This window comes from Elephas maximus, chromosome 18 (assembly GCF_024166365.1).
Source record: "Elephas maximus indicus isolate mEleMax1 chromosome 18, mEleMax1 primary haplotype, whole genome shotgun sequence".
NCBI lineage: Eukaryota > Metazoa > Chordata > Mammalia > Proboscidea > Elephantidae > Elephas > Elephas maximus.
The window spans coordinates 17011138-17027134 of record NC_064836.1 but is presented as its reverse complement, the minus strand read 5'-3'; the positions used below and the strand labels follow the sequence as shown (position 1 = coordinate 17027134).

The 15997-nt window shown below is 42.0% G+C and overlaps 1 protein-coding gene across 3 annotated transcripts in view; it reads right to left on the bottom strand.

Moving 5' to 3' along the window:
- Window positions 1–15514, bottom strand: part of C4BPA (complement component 4 binding protein alpha) — a 114017-nt gene extending 98503 nt beyond the window's left edge. For 2 of the 3 annotated variants that reach the window (XM_049858554.1, XM_049858553.1), the window contains exon 1: window positions 15396–15509. The gene's annotated coding sequence lies outside the window, so the exon portion shown is untranslated. Of the gene's footprint in view, window positions 1–15395 lie in introns of all 3 variants that reach the window. The other variant, XM_049858556.1, reaches the window with a different exon arrangement.
- Between the last annotated feature and the right edge of the window lie 483 nt (window positions 15515–15997).

The window sequence follows — 15997 nt, the reverse complement described above, 5'->3', positions numbered from 1 at the left end:
TAGTGGAAGCTGAACACTTAAGCATGGGCCACCAGTGCAGCTTGAGCTACCCATCATGAACTAAGTGCTTCTGACTCACAGAGCCGTGAAGCCAGGTGTGCACAGCAGCACTTTATCATTAAATGGAATTCATATATACTAGATCAGACTTGAGCAGGACCTGAAGATACAAACAAGATGCATAAGGAAGTGGCCATGGGCCACTCCTGTTACATCACCTTTCATTTCCAAGTCTGAACCTATGGCCTCATAGGAAGTTTCTTATGATTAGTTGACTGAGGAAGAGAAAATTCATGCCTGGTTTACAGATAGTTCTGTGTGATATGCAGGCACCACTCAAAAGTGGACAGCAGCATCACTACAGCCCTTTCTGGGACTTTCCTGAAGGACAGTGGTAAGAAGAAATCCTCCCAATAGGCAGAACTTCCAGCACTGCACCCGGTTGCTCACTTGCTTGGAAGGAGAAATGGTCAGATGTGGGATGGTATACTGATTCATCAGCTGTGGCCAATGGTTTGGATGGATAGTCAGGGACATAGAAGGAACATGATTGGAAAATTGGAGACAAGGATTTATGGGGAAGAGCTATGCGGATAGGCCTCCCTGAAAGGGTCAAAGAAGTGAAGATATTTGTGTCTCATGTGAATGATCACAAAAGGATGATCTTGGGAGAGAAAAATCCTGTGGAAACCAGTCACCCTCTTTCCTCAACCACTTCTGTCATGGCCCAATGGGCTCATTAACAAAGTAGCCATGGTGGCATGGATGTAGGTTATGCATGGGTTCAGCAACATGGACTTCTGCTCACCAACGTTAACTTGTCTACAGCCATTGCTGACTGCCCAGTCTGACAGCAGCGCAGACCAACACTGAGTCTCCAATATGGCACATTTCTCGAGGTAATCAGCCAGCAACCTGATGGCAGGTTAATTACATTGGACAACTTCCATCATGAAAATGGCACTGTTATGTTCTTACTGGCATAGACACTCTGGATATTGATTTGTCTTCCCTCCACGCAATGCTTCTGCCAAAACTATAATCCGTTGACTTACATAATGCCTTATCCACCATCATGGTATCCCACGCAGCATAGCCTCAGATAAAGGGACTCATTTCACAGCAAATGAATTGTGGCAATGGGCTCATACTCATGGAATTCACTGGTCTCACCATGTTCCCCCATCATCCTGAAGCAGCTGGCTTGATAGAACAAGGAATGGCCTCCTAAAGACACGGTTACAGTGCCAGCTAGGTAGAAATACCTTGCAGGATTGGGGCAGTTTCTCCAGGAGGCTGTATATGCTCTAAACCAGCATACAATACATGGTGCTGTTTCTCCCATAGCCAGGATTCATAGATCCAGGAATTAGGGGTGGAAATGGAAATGGCGCCATTCACTATTGCCCCTGGTGACCCACTTGTAAAATTTTTGCTTCCTGTCCCTGTGACCCTATGCTCTGCAGGTCTAGAGGTCTTAGTTCTAAAGGGAGGAATGCTCACACCTTGAAGACACATCACTGATTCCATTGAACTGAAAGTTACAAATGCCAGCCGGCCACTTTGGGTTCCTTATACCTCTGGATCAACAGCAAAGAAGGGAGTTACCACATTGGCTGATGTGATTGATCCTGAACACCAAGAGGAAATAGGATTGATATTACACAATGAAGTTACAGAAGAATATGCCTGGAATGCAGGAGATCTCTTAGGGCGTCTCTTAGTAGTACTACCATGCTGTGTAATTAAAGTCAATGGAAAACTGAAAAACCAAAAACCAAACACATTGTAGCCGAATCGATTCTGACTCATAAAGACCCTGTAGGATAGGGTAGAACTGTCCTCACAGGGTTTCTAAGGAGTGGCTGGTGGATTCAAACTGCTGACCTTTTGGTTAGCAGCCAAGTTCTTCACCACTGTGCCACCAGGGCTCCAACTGAAAACTACAGCAACAGAATTCGGACATGACTATTAACGGCCAGACCCTTCAGGAACAAAGGTTTGGGTCACCCCATGAGGCAAAGAACCATCATCAGCTGTAGTGTTTGCTGAGGGAAAAAGAATTCAGAATGGGTGGTGGAAGAGAAAAAAAGTTCTAAATACCAGCTACAACCGCGTGACCTATTGCGGAAATGAGGACTGTAATTGCGATGAGTGTTCTTCTTAGTATGTGTGCATCAAATATTTTGGTTTCTTCACTTATAAAATATAAGATGCAAACAGTGCTAGTGCATTGTATGTTGTACACGTGTTAGTTGTATCATGTTAGGCACAAATATGACTTTATAATTGCCTTTTTTAATTTAGATATTATGTATGGTTTAAGGAGATGTGTACAGACGCCAAGTTGACAAGGAATGGACTGTGATGGTTAAGGTGTGTGTCAACTTGTCTGGGCCATGATTCTCAGTGGTTTGGCCTTTATGATGCAGTTTGGCAGCTATGTAACAATGTAAACACCTCCATGATGAGATCTAATATGATGTAATCACCTCCATAATGAGATCTGCTATGAGCAGTTAATCAATTGAAAGGGAGTTTCCGGGGGGCGGAGCCAAGATGGCGGACTAGGCAGACGCTACCTCGGATCCCTCTTACAACAAAGACACGGAAAAACAAGTGAATCGATCACATACATAACATTCTACGAACCCTGAACAACAAACACAGATTTAGAGACGGAGAACGAACTAATACGGGGAAGCAGCGATTGTTTCCAGAGCCTGGAGCCAGCATACCAGTCAGGTACGGCACAAGCACAGAGACCTGCTCCACCCCCCTGAACTAACCCCGGGAGGGGGACTAGCCGGTTCCACGGGCGGCGTGGGACGCAGCCGTTAGGAGAAGTCCCCGGGAGGCAGTGACTGATCTTGGAGCAGAAAGAGCAGCATCCGAGCCGGGGAACCGTCCCACAGGGATTTGGACTGCACGCAGGTACGCCATAAACACGGAGAGTTGCTCCACCCCCTGAACTAACCCCGGGAAGGTGACCATCCGGGTCGCGCGGGCGGCGTGGGACGCAGCCGGTAGGAGAAGTCCCCGGGAGGCAGCGACTGGTATTGGAGCGGGGAGAACAGCGTTCCAGCTGGGACACTCGGTCGCGGCACAAGCACGGGGAGCTACTCCACCCATCTGAACTAACCCCGGGAGGGGGCCCACCGGGTTCACGGGGGCGGCACGGCCACGCGGCTAGAGGGACGAGAAGTCCCCGGGAGGCAGCAACTGATTTTGGAGTCGAGAGTGCACCGTCCCAGTAGGGGAGCCTTGACGCTGGGCGTGGGGCTGGAAGCGGAGGATCTGACCGTGACTCCAGCGGGCCAGACCCCCCGGGGGCAATCTCCACACAGACAGCACACATAGGCGACGCGCCCGCGGGAATCTCAGATATAATAGTCATTCCAAGCAAGACAAGCAACTCTGGCTATATTCTGAGGTGCCACTCTCCTATCTCTCTGTTCCCTCCCCCACCCTCCCCAGGCGGCTTCATTAACATCTGAATAGCCTGAGCCAGAGGGAGAACTCTGATAGGGATCTGACTGCAGTTTTTTTTTAGCGGATTTTCTGGAAAAACTAGTTTCCCAGTGATGGCTCGGAGACAACAATCCATATCAAACCACTTAAAGAAGCAGACCGTGACAGCTTCTCCAACTCCCCAAACAAAAGAATCAAAATCTTTCCCAAATGAAGATACAATTTTGGAATTATCAGATACAGAATATAAAAAACTAATTTACAGAATGCTTAATGATATCACAAATGAAATTAGGATATCTGCAGAAAAAGCCAAGGAACACACTGATAAAACTGTTGAAGAACTCAAAAAGATTATTCAAGAACATACTGGAAAAATTAATAAGTTGCAAGAATCCATAGAGAGACAACATGTAGAAATCCAAAAGATTAACAATAAAATAACAGAATTAGACAACACACTAGGAAGTCAGAGGAGCAGACTCGAGCAATTAGAATGCAGACTGGGACATCTGGAGGACCAGGGAATCAACACCAACATAGCTGAAAAAAAATCAGATAAAAGAATTAAAAAAAATGAAGAAACCCTAAGAATTATGTGGGACTCTATCAAGAAGGATAACCTGCGGGTGATTGGAGTCCCAGAACAGGGAGCGGGGACAGAAAACACAGAGAAAATAGTTGAAGAACTTCTGACAGAAAACTTCCCTGACATCATGAAAGACGAAAGGATATCTATCCAAGATGCTCATCGAACCCCATTTAAGATTGATCCAAAAAGAAAAACACCAAGACATATTATCATCAAACTCACCAAAACCAAAGATAAACAGAAAATTTTAAAAGCAGCCAGGGAGAAAAGAAAGGTTTCCTTCAAGGGAGAATCAATAAGAATATGTTCTGACTACTCAGCAGAAACCATGCAGGCAAGAAGGGAATGGGACGACATATACAGAACACTGAAGGAGAAGAACTGCCAACCAAGGATCATATATCCAGCAAAACTCTCTCTGAAATATGAAGGTGAAATTAAGATATTTACAGACAAACACAAGTTTAGAGAATTTGCAAAAACCAAACCAAAGCTACAAGAAATACTAAAGGATATTGTTTGGTCAGAGAACCAATAATACCAGATATCAGCACAACACAAGGTCACAAAACAGAACGTCCTGATATCAACTCAAATAGGGAAATCACAAAAACAAACAAATTAAGATTAATTAAAAAAAAAATACACATAACAGGGAATCATGGAAGTCAATAGGTAAAAGATCACAATAATCAAAAAGAGGGACTAAATACAGGAGGCATTGAACTGCCATATGGAGAGTGATACAAGGCGATATAGAACAATACAAGTTAGGTTTTTACTTAGAAAAATAGGGGTATATAATGAGGTAACCACAAAAAGGTATAACAACTCTATAACTCAAGACAAAAACCAAGAAAAACGTAACGACTCAACTAACATAAAGTCAAACACTATGAAAGTGAGGATCTCACAATTTACTAAGAAAAACGCCTCAGCACAAAAAAGTATGTGGAAAAATGAAATTGTCAACAACACACATAAAAAGGCATCAAAATGACAGCACTAAAAACTTATTTATCTATAATAACCCTGAATGTAAATGGACTAAATGCACCAATAAAGAGACAGAGAGTCACAGACTGGATAAAGAAACACGATCCATCTATATGCTGCCTACAAGAGACACACCTTAGACTTAGAGACACAAACAAACTAAAACTCAAAGGATGGAAAAAAGTATATCAAGCAAACAATAAGCAAAAAAGAAGAGGAGTAGCAATATTAATTTCTGACAAAATAGACTTTAGACTTAAATCCACCACAAAGGATAAAGAAGGACACTATATAATGATAAAAGGGACAATTGATCAGGAAGACATAACCATATTAAATATTTACGCACCCAATGACAGGGCTGCAAGATATATAAGTCAAATTTTAACAGAACTGAAAAGCGAGATAGATACCTCCACAATTATAGTAGGAGACTTCAACACACCCCTTTCGGAGAAGGACAGGACATCCAGTAAGAAGCTCAACAGAGACACGGAAGATCTAATTACAACAATCAACCAACTTGACCTCATTGACTTATACAGAACTCTCCACCCAACTGCTGCAAAATATACTTTTTTTTCTAGCGCACATGGAACATTCTCTAGAATAGACCACATATTAGGTCATAAAACAAACCTTTGCAGAGTCCAAAACATCGAAATATTACAAAGCATCTTCTCAGACCACAAGGCAATAAAACTAGAGATCAATAACAGAAGAACGAGGGAAAAGAAATCAAATACTTGGAAAATGAACAATACCCTCCTGAAAAAAGACTGGGTTATAGAAGACATCAAGGAGGGAATAAGGAAATTCATAGAAAGCAACGAGAATGAAAATACTTCCTATCAAAACCTCTGGGACACAGCAAAAGCAGTGCTCAGAGGTCAATTTATATCAATAAATGCACACATACAAAAAGAAGAAAGAGCCAAAATCAGAGAACTGTCCCTACAACTTGAACAAATAGAAAGTGAGCAACAAAAGAATCCATCAGGCACCAGAAGAAAACAAATAATAAAAATTAGAGCTGAACTAAATGAATTAGAGAACAGAAAAACAATTGAAAGAATTAACAAAGCCAAAAGCTGGTTCTTTGAAAAAATTAACAAAATTGATAAACCATTGGCTAGACTGACTAAAGAAATACAGGAAAGGAAACAAATAACCCGAATAAGAAATGAGAAGGACCACATCACAACAGAACCAAATGAAATTAAAAGAATCATTTCAGATTATTATGAAAAATTGTACTCTAACAAATTTGAAAACCTAGAAGAAATGGATGAATTCCTTGAAAAACACTACCTACCTAAACTAACACATTCAGAAGCAGAACAACTAAATAGACCCATAACAAAAAAAGAGATTGAAACGGTAATCAAAAAACTCCCAACAAAAAAAAGTCCTGGCCCGGATGGCTTCACTGCAGAGTTCTACCAAATTTTCAGAGAAGAGTTAACACCACTACTACTAAAGGTATTCCAAAGCATAGAAAATGACGGAATACTACCCAACTCATTCTATGAAGCCACCATCTCCCTGATACCAAAACCAGGTAAAGACATTACAAAAAAAGAAAATTATAGACCTATATCCCTCATGAACATTGATGCAAAAATCCTCAACAAAATTCTAGCCAATAGAATCCAACAACACATCAAAAAAATAATTCACCCTGATCAAGTGGGATTTATACCAGGTATGCAAGGCTGGTTTAATATCAGAAAAACCATTAATGTAATCCATCACATAAATAAAACAAAAGACAAAAACCACATGATCTTATCAATTGATGCAGAAAAGGCATTTGACAAAGTCCAACACCCATTTATGATAAAAACTCTTACCAAAATAGGAATTGAAGGAAAATTCCTCAACATAATAAAGGGCATCTATGCAAAGCCAACAGCCAATATCACTCTAAATGGAGAGAACCTGAAAGCATTTCCCTTGAGAACGGGAACCAGACAAGGATGCCCTTTATCACCGCTCTTATTCAACATCGTGTTGGAAGTCTTAGCCAGGGCAATCAGGCTAGACAAAGAAATAAAAGGTATCCGGATTGGCAAGGAAGAAGTAAAGTTATCACTATTTGCAGATGACATGATTATATACACAGAAAACCCTAAGGAATCCTCCAGAAAACTACTGAAACTAATAGAAGAGTTTGGCAGAGTCTCAGGTTATAAAATAAACATACAAAAATCACTTGGATTCCTCTACATCAACAAAAAGAACACTGAAGAGGAAATAACCAAATCAATACCATTCACGGTAGCCCCCAAGAAGATAAGATACTTAGGAATAAATCTTACCAAGGATGTAAAAGACCTATACAAAGAAAACTACAAAGCTCTACTACAAGAAATTCAAAAGGACATACTTAAGTGGAAAAACATACCTTGCTCATGGATAGGAAGACTTAACATAGTAAAAATGTCTATTCTACCAAAAGCCATCTATACATTTAACGCACTTCCGATCCAAATTCCAATGTCATATTTTAAGGGGATAGAGAAACAAATCACCAATTTCATATGGAAGGGAAAGAAGCCCCGGATAAGCAAAGCACTACTGAAAAAGAAGAAGAAAGTGGGAGGCCTCACCTTACCTGACTTCAGAACCTATTATACAGCCACAGTAGTCAAAACAGCCTGGTATTGGTACAACAACAGACACATAGACCAATGGAACAGAATTGAGAACCCAGACATAGATCCATCCACGTATGAGCAGCTGATATTTGACAAAGGACCAGTGTCAATTAACTGGGGAAAAGACAGCCTTTTTAACAAATGGTGCTGGCATAACTGGATATCCATTTGCAAAAAAATGAAACAGGACCCATACCTCACACCATGCACAAAAACTAACTCCAAGTGGATCAAAGACCTAAACATAAAGACTAAAACGATAAAGATCATGGAAGAAAAAACTGGGACAACCCTAGGAGCCCTAATACATGGTATAAACAGAATACAAAACATTACCAAAAATGATGAAGAGAAACCCGATAACTGGGAGCTCCTAAAAATCAAACACCTATGCTCATCTAAAGACTTCACCAAAAGAGTAAAAAGACCACCTACAGATTGGGAAAGAATTTTCAGCTATGACATCTCCGACCAGCGCCTGATCTCTAAAATCTACATGATTCTGTCAAAACTCAACCACAAAAAGACAAACAACCCAATCAAGAAGTGGGCAAAGGATATGAACACACATTTCTCTAAAGAAGATATTCAGGCAGCCAACAGATACATGAGAAAATGCTCTCGATCATTAGCCATTAGAGAAATGCAAATTAAAACTACGATGAGATTCCATCTCACACCAGCAAGGCTGGCATTAATCCAAAAAACACAAAATAATAAATGTTGGAGAGGCTGCGGAGAGATTGGAACTCTCATACACTGCTGGTGGGAATGTAAAATGGTACAACCACTTTGGAAATCTATCTGGCGTTATCTTAAACAGTTAGAAATAGAACTACCATACAACCCAGAAATCCCACTCCTCGGAATATACCCTAGAGATACAAGAGCCTTCATACAAACAGATATATGCACACCCATGTTTATTGCAGCTCTGTTTACAATAGCAAAAAGTTGGAAGCAACCAAGGTGTCCATCAACGGATGAATGGGTAAATAAATTGTGGTATATTCACACAATGGAATACTACGCATCGATAAAGAACAGTGACGAATCTCTGAAACATTTCATAACATGGAGGAACCTGGAAGGCATTATGCTGAGCGAACTGAGTCAGAGGCAAAAGGACAAATACTGTATAAGACCACTATTATAAGATCTTGAGAAATAGTAAACCTGAGAAGAACACATACTTTTGTGGTTACGAGGGGGGGAGGGAGGGAGGGTGGGAGAGGGTTTTTTTATTGATTAATCAGTAGATAAGAACTGCTTTAGGTGAAGGGAAAGACAACACTCAATACATGGAAGGTCAGCTCAATTGGACTGGACCAAAAGCAAAGAAGTTTCCGGGATAAAATGAATGCTTCAAAGCTCAGCGGAGCAAGCGCGGGGGTCTGGGGAACATGGTTTGCGGGGACTTCTAAGTCAATTGGCAAAATAATTCTATTATGAAATCATTCTGCATCCCACTTTGAAATGTGGCGTCTGGGGTCTTAAATGCTAACAAGCAGCCATCTAAGATGCAGCAATTGGTCTCAACCCACCTGGAGCAAAGGAAAATGAAGAACACCAAGCCCACATGACAACTAAGAGCCCAAGAGACAGAAAGGGCTACATGAACCAGAGACCTACATCATCCTGAGACCAGAAGAACTAGTTGGTGCCCGGCCACAATCGATGACTGCCCTGACAGGGAGCTCAGCAGAGGACCCCTGAGGGAGCAGGAGAGCAGTGGGATGCAGACCCCAAATTCTCATATGAAGACCAAACTTAATGGTCTGACTGAGACTGGAGGAATCCCGGCGGTCATGCTCTCCAGACCTTCTGTTGACACAGGACAGGAACCATCCCTGAAGACAACTCATCAGACATGAAAGGGACTGGTCAGCGGGTGGGAGAGAGACGCTGATGAAGAGTGAGCTAATTATATCAGGTGTACACTTGAGATTGTGTTGGCAACTCTTGTCTGGAGGGGGGATGGGAGGATAGAGAGAGAGGGAAGCCGGCAAAATTGTCAAGAAAGGAGAGACTGAAAGGGCTGACTCAAGACGGGGAGAGTAAGTGGGAGTAGGGAGTGAGATGTATGTAAACTTATATGTGACAGACTGATTGGATTTGTAAACGTTCACTTGAAGCTTAATAAAAGTTATTATAAAAAAAAAAAAAAAAAAAGAAAGGGAGTTTCCTTTGGGATGTGGTCTACATCCAATATACATGGACTTTCTAGCAAAACTTGCTGGCTTTCGCTCTGTCCTGAATCCTGCATTCACCTTGTCATCATCTGACTTCCAGTTCTTAGGACTTGATTCAGCAGCCTGATGTCTTACCTACTGATCTTGGATTTGTCAGCCTCCACAGCTGGTTTACAACCCATAAGCCAGCAGCCTGCGGTCTGACCTGCTGATCTTGGGATCATCAGCCCCTGCAGCTACATGAGTCAGAAGTCTCCAGCCTGCCACCTGACCCACAGACTTGGACTTGCCAGCCTCTACCACCATGTGAGCCATTTCCTTGATATAAATCTTTATCTATCTCTCTCTTTATGTATATACGTGTGTGTGTGTGTGTGTGTATACACATCACTGGTTTTGCTTCTCTAGAGAATCCAACCTAACACACTAACAAAACAGTAGTTTCTGGACTTTAGACATTGTAGCTCTGCCACTTGAAAGTAACCTTTAGCCATGCAAAAGTCTGCAGTGTTCACTGATTATCTTGCTGAGTTATTTGTTTGCCTGAAATAATACCTAAATTAACATCTCTGTTTTCTGAAAATTAGAAGTATTTGTGGTAGTATTTCTTTGAAAATTCAAAAACAGATTATTAATTCTTCTATCTGCAATCCTGAAAAAAAACTTTTGATTCTTTTAGATTTCTTACGTAAGCATTTTTTTTTTTTTTTTTTACAATTTGAGTCATAATTCTCAATTCAGTTCATTATTTCAACTGGTGCATTCATATCTTCTAGGCACTTCAAATCCAGCATATCCCAAACTAAACCCACTGCCTTCTTTCCAACAGTACTTTACCTCTGTGCTTTCTGTCTTGGCTAATAGCATCAGTGTCCACCCAGGCTCCCAGACTAGATTCTTGAGACATCCTCATCTCCTCTCTCCCCAACCCTCTTCCACAGTCAGAATCACCACATCCTGTCAATTAGCAGCAACACTAGAATCTCCCACTATCTCTTATATCCCAGTTCCATAGTCCAGGTTTAGGTTCTCATAATCCCCCCTTCACTCCACCCTAGACTACTGCAAAAGCCCCCAAACATTTGTAAGCCAGGTTCCATGCTGATGCCATTATATTCCTGAAAATCAATTTACACCATGTCTCTCAGCTCAAAAACTCCCCAGGCTCCTCAGTTCCTGTAGGTCTCCATACACTTTCCCCAGCTGTCTCCCTGACTCTCCTCACTTAGAACACTGTGCTTCAACCTCACAGAGATGCTTACCTTTCCCAAAACACACCCTGGATTCTTTTAACACCTGTAAGCATTTGTATATAATGTCCTCTGTGCATGAATGCTTACACCCCTAACCTCCCCCTTGGCTCACTATCCAGATCAAATGTCACCTCCTTGGTGAAAAATTGCCTGATTCTATCAAGAAATGTCATGTCTTCTATGATCCCTTAGTACTTTGCTGATACCTAGATTGTAACTCCACATCATATTGTAATTATTTACTTTTGCCTCCTAAAATAAACTGTGGGCTTGGGTGACCCAAATGGTTAATTGCTTGGCTACTAATCAACTTTAATAGTTCAAATTTACCCAGAGGTGCCTCAGAAGCTTGGTGATCAACTTCCAAAAGTCCATAAACATTGAAGACCCTCTGAGGCATAGTTTTCCCCTTGATACACATGAGGTCGCCATGAGTCAGAGTCAACTTCACAAAAACTGGTTCTGAAGGCAAGGAAGGTGTGTTTATTCAACTTTCTATCCCTAACCTGGTGGTGTCCTTGGCATGTAAATGTTATCCAACAAGTGTGAAATGAATGGACCTCAATTTGGTTTCATCTTCAGAGTGAGGATACTGTCTCACTGATAACTACTTAAAATAATGTCTGTGAAGTTGCTTTGTAAATTTTGAAGAGAGATAATACAGCAATCCTTCTACTTCCCTCATGACCTGTCAAAATACATGACAGCTCAATGGGCCAGTTGTAGCATTTGTAGTTCACCATATCTACTCCTTGTGGTCCCTCAGCAGAACTGCTTAAAACTTAGCAGACAACAGACTATGGGGATAGAGACTAGGACTTGAGGGCTGAGGAGACCACAGTTTGAGTCCTAGCAACACCACAGTCTAATTCTGTAATCTTGACGTATTTACATCAGTTACTTAGATCTCAGTTTCCTCATCTCTTAAACGATAACATTTGGTGCCAAGAGTAGGGTGCTGCTATAACAGATAGCTACAATGTGGAAGCAGTTTTGAAATTGAGTAATGGGTACAGGCTAGAAGAGCTTTAATGTACCTAATAGTAAAAGCCTAGGTTGCCTTGAAGAGACTGCTGTTGGAATTATGGACATTAAAGACAATTTTGGTGAGGGTTCGGAATGAAGTGAGGAGAGCTATAACACTAGAGATGGCGCAGACGGTGAGAGGCAGCAGCAGGGAAATGGCAGCAGCAGAACCAGGAGACCAGTGCAAGGCTGCACAGGCGCCAACCCATGGAGTGAGAGAGCTGAGTGCCTTTAGGCAGGAGGCTTGCTGGTGGAATGGGGTGCCTCCAGGCACTTATCAGTGGAGCTAGGCTTGCCAACCCATGGAGTGAGAGCTAAGCAACTTCAGGCTGAGGGGCCAAGGAACCAGGAGACAGAAGCTGAAGAGACAAGGAGCACAGGAAGCAGAGCTGCCTCAGTCTCAAAGGGTGAGGCCATGACCTCTGGAATCTCAAAAAGTGGAACCACGGCCTCTTAAGTTTCAGAGTCAGATCTTGACCAGCTTAGTTCTGGAGTGTGGGGCTACCATTCAGGACAGCCAGAGGATGGGGCTGAATCCACTGCCCAAAGCTTAGGGGGTGGGGCTGCCACGCCCAAGGGGCAGAAGAATGGGACCTGCTGGTACTGAGGGGGTAGGATAGCCACTCAGACAGATTAGGAAAATGGATCCACCCAAATCCAGGGGATCAGAGTAGCCATCTCATTGGGCCTGGAAGGCAAGCTGAAGCCCAGGGCCGAGGGCCATCCACCCAGAATCCAGAGAGTGTGGCCAACACTCAGAGTCTGGAGGACAGGGCCATTGACTAAATGGTCTCAGAGTACAGGGGGTTATTTTCAAATCTTGAGAGTTAATGTAATGTGTTCTGCTGGGTTTTGGACTTGCTTGGTGCCTGTTATGCCTCCTTTCCCTCCAATTTCTCCCTTTTGTAATGGAAACGTCTACCTTGTACCTGTCTCACCATTGTACTTTGCAAGAAAATAACATGTATGCTAGATTTTACACATGAAGAGTTTTGCCCCAAGATGAAATTTGCACTTGGAGTTGATTTAAGGCTTTGGGGATGATATGACGGAGTGAAAGAGTTTTACATGTGGCAAGGACATGAATTTGGGGGGGCCAAAGTATTGAATTGTGCCCCCTCCTAAAATATGTGTCAACTTGGGTAGGCCATGATTCCCAGTATTGTGTAATTGTCCTTCATTTTGTGATATGATGTAATTTTTCTATGTGTTGTAAATCCTAACCTCTATGATGTTAATGAGGCAGGATTAGAAGCAGTTATGTTAATGAGGCAGAACTCAAACTACAGGATTAGGTTGTATCTTTAGTCAATGTCTTTTGAGATATAAAAGACAGAAGCAAGAAAAAAGGAGAGGAGCCTCATTACCACCAAGCGAGAAGAGCCAGGAGGAGAGCTTGTCCATTGGACCTGGGGTCTCTGCACCGAGAAGCTCCTAGTCCAGGGGAAGATTGATGACAAGGACCTTTCCCCAGAGCCAACAGACAGAGAAAGTCTTACTCTGGAGCTGGTGCCCTAAATTCAGACTTCTAGCCTCCTAAAGGGTTCTGGGTTTTTTAGCCTCCTGTTTTTTAAACTGTGAGAGAATGAATTTCTGTTTCTAAAAGCTGTCCATTTGTGGTGTTTCTGTTATAGCAGCGCTAGATAATAAGACAGACGACAATTCTATTCTCTACAAGCTCTGGAACTCTGTCACTGCCCACTGAAAGACTATGACATATTTCAATGGCATTATCACCTTTTAAATTCCTATAGAAATTAAACCAACTCAAGAACTATGCCAACGGGGTGGGTCTCTTGTGAAAACATAGTCAGCACTTGCCAATGCAGTACAATCTGAAAGACCCTGGGAAAATCCTCAACTCCAAAATCCTTCCCTCCATTAGAGATTTTCCAACCGGTTGCCGTAGAGTCAATTCTGACTCATGGTGACCCCATGAGTGTCAGAGTAGAACTGTGCTCCATAGGGGTTTCAATGGATGATTTTCTGGAAATTGATTGCCAGACCTTTCTTCCATGCACCTCTGAGTAGACTCCAACCACCTACCTTTTGGTTAGCAGCTGAGTGTGTTAACCATTTGCACCACCCTGGAACTTCTCGTCACAGATTACTTTTTATTTAGGCTAACGTATTTTTCTTGTCTAAACTCCCTTTCTAAAATTCATACACATATATCTTTGGAAAGGATTGCATTTTTCTCCAGCCTCAGGTGGAATGTCTCCTACCTCACACCTCGCTGTCAATTGTATCACTTACAGACTTCAGAAGGAACTTCCCTGCACACTTGCCTGCAATCCTTATTAGAATCCCTTTCTATCTCTCTAACAGCTCCTTTCCTTCTGTGCTCATATTACATAAAGATGTATTTCTAAGCTTAATATAAGCCTTTGCTGCCTATGCCTTATCTGGATACCATACTTTTCATTTTCCTTGCACTACCATATTTAGGGGCAGAATAGGAGTCAGCAAAGTAGAGGAGTAAAGAGTAAGAACCGATGTCCCGCCCAACCACGGGAAAAGGGAGTTTAAAGAAGGAAATATCATCAACAGTGCCAAATTTGGAAAGTGGAAGAGAAAAAGGAGGTGAAGATGACCAAGGCTTCCAGCTTCAGAGACCAGGTAGAGTTGTCCAATGTTCTCCTTATGATCAAATCTAAAGGTCTTTGCTGTTAAAGGTGGAGGAGATGTGAAGGGGTTAATAAAATCTCAAAAAAAAAAAAAATGCAGCAGTTTTGCAGAATGTAGACATTGAGAACAGTTCTGCTGCATCTTGTTCCTCAGTGAACTCCTTTGGGAAGTCTGACTTACTTCCTGCCTCAACTGCCCTATGTGGGGAGACCGTAAAGGATCAACAAACCAAAACACAGGTCTTTCACCTACAGTAACAAAAGCACTTAGCAGTCTTAACCCCTCTATGTGTCTGAGCACTGAAATATTCAGTTCTGCTTCAGTTTATTTTATTAGTACCCATTATTACTCCCCCATTTAAAAAGAAAAATTGAGGCTCAGAAGGGATAAAAAGTACTTTTCAAGTCACGTCACCCATATTCTTTCCACGATTTAACCAGGTACTCCTGAAAAGATTTCTGCTGAAAACTCCCTGAAGTTTTCGTCTCTATCTTATTCTTTGAGTCCTGCATTCCTTAAATGGCCAAACCCCAGCCTTTCCCCAGAGATACCCCAAGTGTTGGGGTAATCCACTGACCTGCAAGTTGATGAGGAAGAAATAGAAGACTCTATCAAGGTGCCTTGGGTTTCTTCTCAAGGAAGAAAAGTGCCTTGATTGCTAATACTAGTCCCTCCCCAGAACAGAGTTTACCAGAAAACCCTGAAATTGCCCCACAAAAAGTACCGGAATTCCAGCCCTGTGGTTGGCTGGTCAGGGACGGCCGAATTGAAATGGATAAGCAGTGATACTCCATTGGCCTAGTGAATGATTAACTGCAGACGTAAAACAGCAGTGGTTACCTAATCTCTTCTTTCCTCTTTGCTTTTCCTCATTCTTCATAACATGTTGCAATAGTTTATTTTCTCCTATGCCAACTATTTCCCCTAAATGGAAAGGCAATTTCAATTTGATGCCAGGATTCTTTTTATCTTTTCATAAACACAAGAAGATTATACAAAATGTAATCCAGCTAGCCTGGAACTTTTGGATACTTGAAGTGTTCAACAACTGAACCATTTTCTATGATGCTAGTTCCAAAAGACTTTCCTGGAGCTCAGGTACTGATGATCTTGCCCCATGTTGGTCTCTATCCTACCCCAAAAAAGTACAAAACACAAGGAATTTAAGAAACATCTATT